At 57.2% G+C, this 15,439-nt stretch overlaps 1 long non-coding RNA gene across 1 annotated transcript; it reads left to right on the forward strand.

Annotated features, from left to right (window-relative positions):
- The first annotated feature begins 1,029 nt into the window (after window positions 1-1,029).
- LOC138847185 (uncharacterized) lies at window positions 1,030-2,395 on the forward strand. The gene is made up of 3 exons (XR_011384831.1): window positions 1,030-1,895; window positions 2,017-2,095; window positions 2,243-2,395. It is a non-coding gene; the product is annotated as an uncharacterized lncRNA (long non-coding RNA).
- Window positions 2,396-15,439: the final 13,044 nt, after the last annotated feature.

The raw sequence follows: 15,439 nt of genomic DNA on the forward strand, positions 1-15,439 counted from the left end.
ACAGCACTCACCAGCCCCTCAACCCCTAAATCAAAAGCGCCTTCATCTAACCACGAAAAGGTGGGTATTCTCTTCTACTTTTTTTTTTTTTTTTTGAAAGGCAGAGACAGAGGGATCTCCCCTCGTCTCGCTCACTCCCCAGATGCTGGATAAGCAGACCCAGGAGCCCAGAGACAGAGGGATCTCCCCTCCTCTCACTCACTCCCCAGATGCTAAGGATAAGCAGAAGCCAGGAGCCCAGAATGTAACCCAGGTGTCATGCTTGAACCCTCCCCGGCGGCGTCCCAGGGTGAGCCTCAGCGTTGATGCTGGAGGTGGACGGAGCCAGGCCTGGAGCCCAGACGCTCCCACACGGGATGCAGGCACCAAGCAGTGACTTAACGGCTGTGCCGAGCGCACACCCCCTCAGCTACTCAGAGGCCCCCCGGAGACCTCACGACTGGCTCCGAGAAACAGCAGGTATGCAGGGTCCCTCGTGTCAGGTAAGCTGAGCCCCAGCAGTACCGCTGGCCTCGGAAGCTTTGTCGCGCGGCCTCCAACGGCCGACGCTGGCAGCACCCTCCCCCCAGCTAGGGGGGATGTCCTCAGATGTCCCCAGTGTCCCCCGGACGGACAGCGTGGCTCCGGGCTGACAACCGCTGTCCTAGACTGAGGGCCACCTGTGAGTCCTGGCCTCGACTCTCCTCTCAACGCCGCTCCTGAGATGTCCCGAGAGCGACGGCAGCGAGGCTGACGCTCCCCATCGCCGGAGCTCATCTGTAGGAGGGGGTGCAGGGAAGTAGCCCACGGAAGAGGGGACCTCCCCTCCCCGATGCCGGCCCTGTAGGGCAGGGGACGTAGGACCTGCCCCAGGCTCCCTGGCAGCTGGCATCCCCAACTCGGTGACTGCAGAGCTGATGGTTCGCTTACAAAGGAGGGCGTGGAAGGCGCAAGCCAGAGAGGGAAGAGGCCAGAGCGGCTCGGTGCCCTGTGGCTGCTGCGGTACCTCTCGCCTGCTGGAAGTCTCTACATTTGCTGGTGACGAGGGCATTGTGGGAGGGAAGAGGAGGCAGGGGTCCCATGGGTCCCAGTCCAGCTGGCCTGGTGGCAGCCAGGAGGGCAGGGACAGGAGCCGGTGCTCAGCCCTGGTTCCAGGAGGCCCCAGGTGGGCGGCAACCTGGGGTCATCAGCTTCATGGGCAACCGCCCAGCGGAGTCCCGGTTGGCCCAAGGCAGGTGTATTTCAGGGGGGTGGGGACAGATGTTGACAGGAAGGGGCCGGCCAGCAAGAGAGGCGCAGGATTACAGAACCAGGAGGCCCCCGGGGAACGGTCCATGGGGCTGCAAGCACAGCTGGGGCCCAGAGAGGGCGAGGCACCCCCGCAACAGGAGGCAGGCTCCGGGGAGGAGATCGGGACCCCAGAGGCCGAGAGAGACGGGTTCCTGAGAGCTCGTTGACCCCGAACCTGGAAGCTGGTGCCATTCTGCCCCCCCCAAAGGGGTGTGGCTGCAGCCAGCTCCCGAAGCACGCAGGGGCCTGGGTGACCGCTGGGGAAGTCCAACGGTGCCACACACCCAGCCCTGGGGCCAACTTCCACCGGCAGTGCTCGTGGGAAAGGGGCGGCGAGGAGCGCGGCCAGTGGGTCCAGTCGAGACGTGAGACACGTTAGAGTCATTAAAAGCCATTAGGATGGTTGGGTTCTGAGGTCAGATAAGCAGGATAAACAAACAGGCGGAACTAGTTCTGCCTTCTCCTGCAACTGCTCCCAGCCAGACTCCGGGAACCTGTCCTGGGCTCCGGGGCCACCCCCGTTCCCCGCAACCCCAAGAAAGGCCCGTCCGAGGGCAGCCCCCCCATCAGGGGCCTTCTGCGGGGGGACGGGATGTGGAGGAAGGGCCCGTGTTTGGGGTGGAGAGGTGAGTGTCTCGATGGGACAAGCCACCGTGGCTGTGAGTGGTGTCCGTCCGTGAGCCACAGGCGGGCAGGGACCACGTGGTGGGGTGAGGCGTGATGGTGGCGGCTCTGCTTTCTCCCCAGGGCGGGGGTTTCCGCAGGTTTCGTCTTTAATCCACACAAGCAACCCTGCGAGGGCGCCGTCCACACCGCAACGACACAGGTGAGCCAGGGTCACCGTCAGGGAATGGCCAGCCTGTGCCACCTGAGCTTCCCCTCCCCCGCCAGACCCCACGTGGGGCCGTTTGCTGAATGAATGAATGAAGGCACAACTAGCATGAACTTGAGAATTTTAACTTCTTCTTTTTAGCTTCTTCACCAGGGCCCACGGTGAGGCTCTGGGCAAGAAAACAGATGTGACGAAAGAGCTGCCTGGATGGTTGAACGCAACGCGGTCTCTACGTAATGTGACTGCTGACTTCGCTCGACAAAAATGTTTGAATTAAAGTTTACTCCCAAGCCAGCTTTGTCTTTTTCTTTTTCTTTTTTTCCTTTTTTTTTTTTCTGAGGAGCTGCCCTGTGCACACCCACCACTCTGTCCCTCGGCCCTGAACTTGGGAATTGCAACCAATTCCTGCCACCAGATGCAGGCACCCAGGCTCGGAGGTTATGTGACTTCCCTGAAGGCAGCCAGCGTGGCCAGAGACCACACCTGAGCCACCCACACCAGCACCAGATGCCCTTCAGCCCCAACCAAACGCCGTCTCGGCGTGCGCCCCGGCACCAGGACAGAGACACCCAAGATGCGCGCAGAGAAAGAACTCCAGTGCCTGGAAAGAAGCCGAGTTCCGCAGCCGTCACGTCCAGGGTCATTGCCAAAACCTAACACGCGATCGCCTCTGGTTTGCTTAGGTGGCAGGGGCAGGCGCGCCGTGTTCAAGGCCACGGTGCCCAGTTGCACCTTTCTGGACAAGGGGTCTTCACCCAGTACAGGAAGGGACGTCACAGGGACGGCTCTCCTGGGGGCTCCAGCTCACTCTGCCAGGCCTTGGGGTCTGTCTGCCTTGGATCTGTGCACACACGCACTACGGCCCCCCGCGGCCCCAAGCCATCCCCACCCCGTCCCCACACCCACTCCTGTCCCAGGACCTGCAAAGGCAGGCCGAGAGCCTGGACATCCCAGCCCCCGGGGCCGGCCCTGCAGCCCGTCGGGGGAGTCCTTGGCCGGCGGCCATCGCAGCCACCAGGAGAACCTGGCTGCTCCCGCCCATGCAGGCCGTGGCTCCGGAGCTGTGCAGACAATCCCCGTGTGTTTCCCCACCTGCCCACCCCGGCTGCCAGGAGCTGGCCCCGTCTTGGAGATGCTGAATAGGCCATTTGTTGGGAGATCAAAAGGCCACCTGCGGGAAGCGCCCCACCGCCTGGAGCAGGCCCAGGCCGCGTCCTGCCCCACGCCCGCCTCCCTGCCCTCGAGATTCAGGGCTTTTCCAAACAGCCCACCTTGGCGGGGACGTCCCTCCTCCCCCACCTCCTACTCACATTTCCCTAACCCCACCCAGCCACCTCGCTCCAACATCTCCCCACCCTCCAGGCCCCCCATGCCTCCCGGCTGGCTGTTCCCTCGGCTGGGCACACCCTTCCCTGCCCTCCACACCAGGTAAGGCTCAAGCTGCAGGCCAGCCGACACCCTTTCTGCTCAGGCAGGTCAGGGAGCGAGTGTGGTCGTCACCGCTGGCTTGCTTACCTGGTTCTGCTGTGTTACAGGCTCCGGAGGCCGGGGGCTGGCCCCGGGCCTGTGCAGTGCCCCTGAGCCCCAGGCCCCACCCCTGCGTGCGTGGCAGAGAGCACACGGATGTGCACTGCTCAGAAACACGGGTGCCGGGCTGGCGCGGTGGCGCCCTGGGTAAGCCACGGCTGCGTCAGTGCTGGGCCGAGACCTGGCCACTTTGCTTTGGGTCCAGCTCCCTGCTAATGCCCCTGGGAAAACAGCGGAAGATGGTCCAAGTGCTTGGGCTCCTGCACCCACGTGGGAGACCCGGATGGACCTCCTGGCTCCTGGCTTCAGCCTGGCCCAGATACGGCCATTGTAACCATTGGGGAGTGAACCAGTGGATGGAAGATTCATTCTCTCTCTCTCTCTCTCTCCCCCTCTCCCCTCTCCTCCTATCTGTAACTCTGCCTTTCAAATAAATTTAAAAAAAAAATCTTTTGAAAGAAACCCCACACATATGCAAACAAGTGTTGATAGAAGAATCTAAATTGAACGCAGTGGAGCCAAGCTCTGCCCGGGCCTGGCCTGGTCCCAGGCCGCAGCCTCCTCACCCCAGAACCTCCGCCTTCAGCTCTGGATGCCAGCTGCTGCCGCCCGGCCACTCAGGCTGCCCCAGGACCAACCCCACCTTCGCAAACGCAGCTGCTCGTGCCCCCAGCCCGGCCCACCCGAGACAGAGGGCCTGGAGCTGGAGACCCAGCGTCCCACGCATCAGGGCTTTCGGCTCTCCTGCTCCGCGGGTGCTTTCCTTTCTCACGGTGCTGGGCACGCACAGGAGTGTCAATCACGCGTGGACAGGAGTGGCCGCTCCGCATGGCAGGTGGCCGCCATAGGGGCCACCCTTGGAGACTCTGAGGTACTTGATCGTCTCTGGGACCCCTTGGGGACACGGGCTAAGACTCGCTCACTGTCCCCGCCAGCCCACCCCACAGGCAGTGGGGATGCAACTGAAGGCATAGGGGCTGCTGTGCTGGAATAATCCACACACACGCACGTGCACACACACGCACGTGCACACACATGCACACATGCACGCACACGCATGCACACGCACGTACGTGCATGCACACCCGCAGGCACACGCACATGCATGTACACATATGTACGTGCACACGTGCACACACACATGCACACACGCACAGATGCACACGCACATGTGCACAAACATGCACACACACGCACACGTACGCATGCACACACACGCACGCACACACACGTATGTGTACACTTATGCGCGTGCACACACGCACACACATGCACACGTACACACGCATGCACACACGTACGTGTACACACATGCATGTGCACACATGCACAAACGTGCACACACATACACATGCCCGCACACGCACGCATGCACACACATGCACAAACACACACACATGCACACACGCACACTTGCACACACATGCACACACAGGGGCACGGACGCTCCTCTGTCCACTGCCGGGCAGCCCCAGCTTGCTGCCCCTCCCCCCTCCAGGGGCTCTGCCCTGGCTCCCCCTGTGCCAAGGTGACTGCAATCAAATGTCCCGCCACGCGACGTGGAGCAGGTCACGTGGGGCCCACGGACCCATGGAGACCTGCTCTCCCTCGTGGCAAGGTGAGCCGCTGGTCTGATGGGGCAGGGGCAGCAGCCGGAGACGGGTCTGCAGACGCCACTCCACAGGACGGAGGAGAATAGACCAACCCTGGCTCAGAGGCCTCGGCCCCGCAAGTGCTCCGGCCCCCGGGCACTCCGCTGCCTGCTTGGGCTCCCCACGGAGCCTCCCTCCGTCCCGCCCTCGCGGCATTCCACACGGGGCTTGTCCGTGTCCCTTCCCTGCATAGCTGTGTCTGCTCCTTCAGGCAGGGCTGGGATCTCACTCTTTTTTCCATCTATTCCTTTAACAGAGCCACCCTGAATCCCACGCCACATCCTGGGCCGAGCACCAGGGAGGCAGCAGTAGCGGCTCCAAAGACGCCCAGGCCAGAAGGCAGAGAAACCACTGGCGCAGCCTGCGCTGGGACTGCCGCCAGAAATGGCTCTCCAAGGAAGGCACATCTGAGTAGGGCTTTGAAGGGTGTATAGGAGCCCAGGGAGTCTTTGAGGAGAGAAAGCACAGAAACAGTGACCAAACACCTCAGCGGGGCCTGGGCTGCCAGGCACACGAGAGTCGTGGAGAAATTGCTTCTTCCCTTGGACGCTTCCAGACCCCTTCCCCCGCTGGATGAGAAAGCTCCTGCACCGAGTTCCGCACGGGCTGGTGGGCAGCAGCACCCGTGTGCAGCTCTCGCGATGCGCACCAGACACTGGCCGCAGCCGACAGACGCCCAGTGCCCTGGGTTTGGTAAAGTGCTTGTGCTGGTAGCAGCCGCAGCCGGCGGCTTTAACCTGCCCGTGCCCAGGGACCTGTTTCACACAGGAGCCACACGCTTGCTCCCTCCCGTGGATTCCCACCACCGCAGGCGGGCTGGGCGTGGCCAACTCTAAGTCAAAAGTGACAAAATCAGGAGCCAGAGGCCACCTGCCCACAGACGGGGGGGTGGGGGATGGTGTGGGAGAGCAGGCCGGCCTGGCCCCCACTCCACACTCCCACCGCAGTTCCCACCTCGCAGGTCGACAGTCGGAGGCCACGTGACCTGCCCGGCTAGGGCGCAGCTAAGGCAAACAAATCCCCAAGGCAGGAGGGCTTGGCTGGACTCGGCAGAGCTTCCGGCAGAGGGAAGGTACCAGCTCATTCCATCACTGGGATCTTTTCCAAAGGAATCCTCCAGACCCAGTGGCCCATCGGCCCCTCCAGCAGCCCCAGCCCTGCCCCTCGGCGGGACTCTGGCCACCAGGAAGGGCCTGGCACCCGGCGCCCACTCGCTGGGCGGCCCCGCCCCGCCCAGCCCTGCAGGAGACGACCTCCCAACAAGCTGCCTGGAGTCCAAGAAAAGAACAAAGGAGCCACGGCCGCGGCCCTCCCCCTCCCCCTCCCCTCCCCCCGGCCTTTGGGTCTGCACCAGGCCTGGGCTCTGCCAGACCCCGGGGTTGAGGCTCTGCACACACAGGCCTGGGCCCTGGCTGTGTGCACCGCCCTGTGCCTCAGTTTCCACTCCGAGGACAGGGAAAAGCCCTCCAGACATCGCCGGGGTGGGGGGGACAGAGAGAACCAGCCCAGTGCCCCAGACCCTCCTGGGGGCGCCACAAACCTGCAGAGTGCCTGGCCAGTGCCGATTATCTGAGCACCCAGCCCCGGAGGCAGAGGCTCCCGGGACCCTGACGGAGCCTGCCAGGCCTGGCTGAGAAGTCTCAGAGGAGGCCAGCCTGCGGCCACGGTGCCACCATCACCAGGCTCGGGACCACGGCACCGCTGCCTCTTCCCCTCCCCCATAACCAGGCAACCTCGGGCCCTCCCCCTCCACTCCTCTCCCTGCTGGGGTGCGGACCCCACAGTGGGAGGGCCTAGCAGGACGCCACCTGCAGCCCTCCCCACCCAAGCCTCCCCGGTCTGCCCCCACTTCCCCTGCCGAGGGTGCCCACGGCTGTCCCCCCTGGGCTGCCGCTGTCCCGCCCCACCCCAGGCCCCGCTCAGGTGCTGCTCGGCTCTCCTCCCACCCCCACCTCTAACCTGCAGACTCCCCTGTTCGGCCCGCGTATCACCCCCTTCTCCTGGACCTCAGCCAGCTGCCCAGCTCCACCTGCCAAGCCTGACCCACCCACAGGGTCATCTCAAAGGCCACGCCTCCCGTGGAGGAACTGCCCCTGGGCCCCTCCTGGGAGCTCACCAGGGCCAGAGCCCAATCCCTCGGCCCACAGGAGACGCGAGAGCCCCGTTCCTGCTGTCCCTGGGCACGCTGGCCCCTGCACCCTCACCCAGTCTCCCCTCTGGGCCCAGGCGGCTGCTCTATGCAGACTGACAGCTGCCAGGAACCCTCCCCCCACCCAGCTCAGCCAGCAGAGGTGGGAGGGGAGGAGGCTGGGTGGGGAGGTATTTCCTCCCCTCCTCCCGCACCTCCCCCACCCTGTGCTGGCTGCACCTGCTCCTTGCCCAGCTCACTCTGCACCCACCCCCCACTCCAGTCCCAAATCCCACCTCCCCCTCTGCACTTCCGGTCCAGGGCCCGGGGCTCTGCGCCACTGCCGAGGGCTTCCCTGCTCCCCGCTCACCCCTCTGCAGACCACACATCTGCTCCGTTCTCAAATGACCCAGTTTGCCGGTGCCCCGTTTCCTGCCAGGGCCCAGCCAGTGCACATCCTGTATCAAAACCCCAGGACGCAGCCTTATCAATGGGCCCTGGGGCGGGTCTTGCTTCGAGTGCTGGGCCTTAGCTCCGGGGCACCACTCGCGGCCCTGGAGGAACATGTCCCCAGCGTCTGAGGGGGTCCAGCTTCCGGGAGCGGGAAGGGGAGGCTGCCTGGACACTGCTGGGCCCGCCGGAGCCCACGCTCCGGAGAGGATTGGCCAGGCTGCCTGGATGCTCCCAATCCAGGAGACACCACACGGAGCCCAGGAGTGGGAGGTAAGCTGCGGGAGAAAGTCTCCGGGGGCCGGGGGAGAGGAGGACCCCAGAGACCCTGAAGCAGTGGCAACAGACCGCCCGAGGGGCTGGCCGGGCCCCCTCCCCATCCGTGCAGCAGCAGGAAATGCGACGCTCCCAGGGCACCCAGGGGGACCCTGGTGAGCAGCCAGGCCCGGCGAGGGGGTGACGTGAGAGTCCCACCGACACCTGCTTCTGGGATCTGCCGTTTCCCAGGACCCAGGAGGGCTCCAAGTTCCCGTTCTCCCCGTGATCTTCAGGAGAGCCCTGAAGGAGCCCGGCAGGAGGGTGTCGCCACCATCCCAAACCTCCACACTCGCCCCCGGCTTAGGCTTCGTAAGGACCGAGAGATCCTGCCTCGCGCTTTGGTGGAAGCAGACTTGAGGCTGCAACATCCAGCCGTCGTCTGCAGGAATTCCACTCAAGTTCATGATCCAGGAAGCACAGGTTGGGATGAACACCAATATTTATTGGGGTTTAACAAGAATCCACACCGATGGCTATCTCTGGGCTTCATCTACATGTGCCTTATAGAGTTATTAAAACACCAAAATATGATTTTAATAATCAGTGGGATTTTAATTAACACACAATAATGATTCCCATTGAATGGCGCATCTTGGATTCAGAAAGTAATTACTCATCCACGACACTTAATTTGAAGTGTTAGCACAGATTTGTATCTCCTGAAGCCACAAGAAGTTAGATCATAGCGTTTCTTGTTAGAACTTATAGAGCGAGTTCAGTTCAGAGAAGGCACGGAGACCGGGTTCCAGCGGAGGAGGGGAGAGCCAGGAGCCAGCTGGGTGGCCTCCGCAGGAGGAAGAGGAGTGTGGTCTCGGGAGGGAGACGCTGCTCGGCTGTCACTCACAGCGTGGCTCAGCACGCTCCCCGGAGCCTGCCCTGGCTCCCTGTGTTGACCCCTCGAGGGACAGGGAGCTCATTACCACGAAAGAAAGACGCCCGGGGTAACCTTAGAAACCTCGGCTCTCTCATCCACCAAATGGGGGGAGTGGCCTCTTGCCCACCTTGCTGCTGTGGACAGGAGCTGACCACCCTCTCTGTACCCTGCACACGGCCACATTCAGGCACCCGTGAGGCCGGGTTCGGAGGGCAGCTGCCTCCCACCCTCGCTGCCACACCCCACTCTGCAGGTGTCTCTTACAGGCCTTCCCGGTTCCGTCCGCTGGCCGTCAGTCACAGCCAAGCCTGGAGAAGGAGCCTGCAGCTCGGGGCTCTCAGTGGCCCAACCCGGCCTGGCCATCGCTACGGACCTGAGGCTTACACCCAGCCGTCAGGGAGAGCACCTGCCGTCTGTTCTCTCTTCCACCGCAGACCATCAATGTCGCGCCACCAAGTCTTTTCCACCTGTGCTGAAGTCGTCCCCACGCTGACAGCTCAGGGTCAGTCCAGGGGAGGGGCACGCAGAGCGGTGGGTCTCAGCCGTCCAAGAGGAGCTGGCCCCACACTCTTGGACCCCCAGTCTGCTAAGGTCACCTCTTTCCTGGGTAAAATACCCAGCCTCCATGGTTGTGCCACAGCAAGACATGAATAGAGAAAGCAGCAGAAATGTTAACTAACAGCGCTCATTATTTAAAACTCTTTCAGAGAGAATTGACGGTTTACAGAAAATTAGTAACAAGCTATTCTGGGGTCTTGTATGTAAAGCACAGGACAGGAGAGAAGAAATAGAGCTGCCCTGTTACGAGTTTCCTATTCTGTGTATAAAGGAGATAATCTGAAGTTTGATCGTGACAAATTGACAAATTGAAGAGGCATATTAAAAGCCCTAAAGCAACTACTGAAGCAACAAACAGAAAGTTGTAGTTAATAACCCAACCAAGAAGACAAAATTGAATCATTAAAGAATACTCAACCCAAAGGGAGGCAGAAAAAGAGGGGAAAGGGACAAAGAACTGATCAAATGATAGAAAACTAACAGCAAGACAGAGGTGTAGATCTAGCCACAGCGACAACACCGCGAAAAGTTAGTGGCTACAGAGAGAAGCCAAGACCATCAGACTGCGTCGGAAAGTAAGACCCAGCTCTACGCTGCCTAGAAGAAAATCACTTTAGAAACGAAGACACTGCTAGTTACCAGGAAAAGGATGGAAAAAACATGACACACTAACACTAAGGAAAAGACAGTAGAAGTGGCTATGTCTATATCAGACATGGGAGATATTGCAGAAGGCCAAGGCCATGTCACCACCTCAAGGACTAACTCGTCACCAGACCATAATCATCCTAAACGTTTCTGCACCTGTTAATAGAACTTCCAATCACAGGAGCAAAGCTGCCAGACACCGTTTTACGGAGAGGTTTCAGTATTGCCTTTCTGTAATTGGCAGAACAAGTAGACAAGGACTCACTAATTACACACGCACAGTTCTATCCACCAGTCTGGCCTTGGGCCGTGGGTAGAGCAGTCCCCAACAACAGCAGAAGACACATTCCTTTCTTTTCAAATGCACATGGAAAATTGGCCAAAATGGAACATATTCTGGGCCATAAAACAAGTCTCAACAGCTCATGTCACTCAACAAACCATTTTCACTGACCACAATGGAATTCAATTGACATTAACACAAAGATCTCTGAAAAAGTCAACAAGTGTTTGGAAACCAAATAACACACTTGAAATAATCCAAGGAGAAATTAAAAGGAAAATTAAAAAGTTCTTTAACTGAATAAATGAGAAAATACATCAAAATTCATAGCAGCATTTAGGTGGAAAATTATAGTCTTAAATGCATCTAATAGAAAAAGAAGAAAGGTTGCAAATCAATTATTTCAGCTTCCACCATTGAAAAGTAGAAAAAGAAGAACAAATCAGTCAAAATTAAGCTGGGAAAAAAAGGAATGAAGACAACCATAGCAGAAATGAAGACGAGTAAGACCAAAACACGGTTCCTTGACAGAATCAGAGGAGAAAAAATAAATAAATAAAAAATAAAATCAGAGGAGGAACTCCAGCCAGGATGATCGGGGAAAGACAGAAGGAACAGATCAGCAACGTCAGGAACAGGGAGGTGACATCACCACAGGCCCTACAGACAGAAAGGAAACCAGAGAACACTGGCAAGAAGTCCCCAACTTACAAGAAGTGGACAAACTTCCAACACTAACGTAAGAAGAAAGGAATACCCAAACTGCACCTTAACCAGTAAGAAAACGGAAGCATTAGTTTAAAAGTTTCCCAGAACAAAACATCAGGTGGCCTCACGGATGAATTCCACCAAAACTCTAGAAAGAAACAATGCCACAGTCTTCCAGAAAACAGATGAGGAGGGAGCATTTCTCAATGTGTTCTGTAAACCAACATCACTCACAGCAAGACTAGATGAAAATACTACTACAGGGGTTTTTCCTCTCTTGGAGCCCCCTCTACGCTGCTCTGGCAGGAGGTTGCTGAATTGAATAAATCTTGCTTTTAAATCTCTCTCCCTGTCCGCTTGGAAATTCTTCTTCCATGTGAGACAGAGAACTGAGGTAATTGAGGCTGGCACTGTGGTGTAGCCAGTAAAGCCACAACCTGCTGTGCCGGCATCCTATATGGGCACCTGCTGCTCCTGTCTGCTCCACTTCTGATCCAGCTCTCCGCTGTGGCCTGGGAAAGCAGTGGAAGATGGCCCAGTTGCTTGGGCCCCTGTACCCTTGGTGGGAGACTGGGAAGAAGCTCCTGGCTCCTGGCTCCTGGCTCCTGGCTTCAGACTGGCTCAGCTCCAGCCCTGGCTGTTGTGGCCATCTAGGGAATGAACCAGAGGATGGAAGACTTCTCCCTCCCTCTGCCTCTGCCTCTCTGTAACTCTCTGCCTTTTTTCAAATAAATAAATTTAAATAAAGATATTAGCCAGCACCGTGGCTCACTAGGCTAATCCTCCGCCTTGCAGTGCCGGCACACTGGGTTCTAGTCCCAGTCAGGGCGCCGGATTCTGTCCCGGTTGCCCCTCTTCCAGGCCAGCTCTCTGCTATGGCCCGGGAGTGCAGTGGAGGATGGCCCAAGTGCTTGGGCCCTGCACCCCATGGGAGACCAGGATAAGCACCTGGCTCCTGCCATCGGATCAGCGCGGTGTGCCGGCCACGGCGGCCATTGGAGGGTGAACCAACGGCAAAGGAAGATCTTTCTCTCTGTCTCTCTCTCTCACTGTCCACTCTGCCTGTCAAAAAAAAAAAGATATTACTAGAAAAACTATAGAACATCCATCATGAACAAATATGCAAAAATTATTGTTAGTATTCTAGCCAATGAAATCTAGTAACATATGTAAAAGACAGAGGATTTTCTCCTTGGGAATTCAAAATTGGTTTGTTTATTTATGAGTGGTGGAGTTAGTTTTATTGAACATGATTTTAAGGATCACCAGGCAGGCAGGACAGCTCGAAGCTAACCACTGCTGCCTAGTTTATCTTTTGAAAAGATAATTTTTGGGGGCCAGCACTGTGGCCTAGCAGGTAAAGCTGCCGCCTGCCATGCCAGCATCCCATATGGGCGCCTGTTTGAGTCTCAGCTACTCCTCTTCCAATCCAGCTCTCTGCTATGGCCTGGGAAAGCAGTACCTACATAGGAGACCTGGAAGAAGTTCTTGGCTCCTGGCTTTGGATGGGCACAACTCTGGCCATTGCGGCCATCTGGGGAGTGAACCAGTGGATGGAAGATCTCTTTCTCTCTCTCTCTCTCTCTCTCTCATGCTGCCTTTCAAATGAACAAATAAATCTTGTAAAGAAAAAAAGATAATTTTTGGAAATATAATTAATCACAGTAACAGACAAAAAATGAAAAAAATAGTTACTGTAATAGATACATAAAAAGCATCGGGGCAAATCTTGCATCCCATTTCTGACTTTTAAGAAGAAAGAAAGCACACAGGAAACCAGGAATGAGAGAGGAGAAGTTCTCCATCTGATAGAGGAGAACTTTGTCCAGAAATCCGAGTGAACCTCACAGTTCCTGGTGGAAGACGGAACTAGCCCGTGCAGCATCAGGGACAGTCACCGTTCCCTCCCCGCCGCCCGTCCACTGCCTGCTGGAGTTTCCATGCAGCTCAGTTACATGACAAAAGAAGCAAAATGAATCCAGATTGAAGAAAACCATGTGTAATCTACAAACAGCTGACTGGGCCACCGCCTGCGGACAGCCAGGTGCTAGATGTAAGATCAATAGGAGCCGGCGCCGTGGCTCACTAGGCTAATCCTCCACCTAGCGGCGCCGGTCGGGGTGCCGGATTCTGTCCCGGTTGCCCCTCTTCCAGGCCAGCTCTCTGCTATGGCCAGGGTGTGCAGTGGAGGATGGCCCAAGTGCTTGGGCCCTGCACCCCATGGGAGACCAGGAGAAGCACCTGGCTCTTGCCATCGGATCAGCGCAGTGCGCCGGCTGCAGCGCGCCGGCCGCGGCAGCCATTGGAGGGTGAACCGACGGCAAAGGAAGACCTTTCTCTCTGTCTCTCTCTCTCTCACTGTCCACTCTGCCTGTCAAAAAAAAAAAAAATCAATAGGAAAAGTCAATTCTGTTTCTCCACACTGGAAACAGATGATCAGAAACTGAAATGGAAAAAATACCATTTAAAATAGCATTCAAAGCAAGAAACACTCCAGGAAGTAAATCTAACAAAGTTGCACAGGGTCTGGCACAGAAAACTACAGGACATTGCTGAGGGCGTGGAGGTTTGCTGCGGTGGTAAAGATGCGGCTTGGGACGCCGCACCCCCCCTCAGAGGGCCTGGGTTCAAGTCCTGCCTCTGCTTCCAATCCAGCTTCCTGCTAACATGCACCCGGGAGCCAGCAGGACCCTGCCAGCCACGAGGCTGACACCCACATGGAGTTCCAGGCTCCTGGCCTGGCCTGGCCCAGCCCCAGCTGTTGCAGGCATTTGAGGATCGAACCAGCAGACGGAAGCTATTTCCATCCCTGATTCTCTCTCTCCCTTTCAAATAATTTTTGTAAAGCATGGCTGAGAAAATTTAAGAAAAACCTGAACAAATGAAGAAGTTCGTTGTCATCGCAACTGGATAGTTCACAGGTGTTACGGCAGTCATTCTTCCCCGCTCGATTCATAGCTCCAACCCAACTCCCAGCGAGTCTTCTTGTCGAAACTGACAAACTGACGCTGAATTTCACATGAAGGGAGGGCATCGTGACACAGGCTACTCTGCACAGACCAGCCCCTCGCTGATGCCCTTGGGAGCAGCAGGGAGCGGCTTGCACGCACTCGCGTTCCTGCTACCCGCGTGGGAGACCTGGAGGAGTGGCACGTGCCTGCCTTCAGCCTGCTCCAGACCTGGCGGCTGTGGGCATCAGGAGAGAGGGCCAGTAGACAGAAGGTCTCTCCCTCACTCCCTCTGCCTTCGAACTAAATAAATAAGTAAATCAGCTTTAACAATGTGTATGGAAATGCAATGAATCTAGAAAAGCCAAAATAGCTTTTAAAGAGACCCGAGTTAGGAGACTAACACTAGCCGACATCTGGATTTGTTGTTAAGCAGGTGTAACCAAGAGAGTATAGTTTAGTGTCAAGATAGACAAATAGATCAGAATTAGAAATAAACTCACAGGGCCGGTGCTGTGGCACAGTGGATTAAAGCCCCAGCCTGCAGTGCCGGCATCCCATATGGGTGCTGGTTTGAGTCTCAGCTGCTCCACCTCTGATCCAGCTCTCTGCTGTGGCCTGGGAAAGCAGTGGAAGATGGCCCAAGTCCTTGGGCCCCTGCACCCACGTGGGAGACCTGGAAGAAGCTCCTGGCTCCTGGCTTCGGATCAGCTCAGCTATAGCCGTTGCAGTCATTTGGGGAGGGAACCAACGGAATGGAAGACCTCTCTCTCTCCGGCTCTAGCACTCTCTGTAACTCTGAATTTTAAATAAATAAAATAAATCTTTAAAAAAGGAAAGAAAGAAACCCACATACATGGTCCATTGATTAGCAACAAAGCTATTAAGGAAGTTCAGTGAAGGAAGCATAATCTTTTCAACCAGTGGTGCTGGAACAATTAAATCATCAAATACAAAAGATTAACGTTAATACATACACACCATTTGAAAAGACTAACACAAGATGAACGTAGACTTGATTATGAAACAGTAGACGATAAAACTTTTAGGAGAGGCCGGCGCCGTGGCTCACTAGGCTAATCCTCCGCCTTGTGGCATCGGCACACCGGGTTCTAGTCCCGGTCAGGGCGCCGGATTCTGTCCCGGTTGCCCCTCTTCCAGGCCAGCTCTCTGCTGTGGCCAGGGAGTGCAGTGGAGGATGGCCCAAGTGCTTGGGCCCTGCACCCCATGGGAGACCAGGATAA

This window comes from Oryctolagus cuniculus, chromosome 20 (genome assembly GCF_964237555.1).
Source record: "Oryctolagus cuniculus chromosome 20, mOryCun1.1, whole genome shotgun sequence".
NCBI classification, from domain to species: Eukaryota; Metazoa; Chordata; class Mammalia; order Lagomorpha; family Leporidae; genus Oryctolagus; species Oryctolagus cuniculus.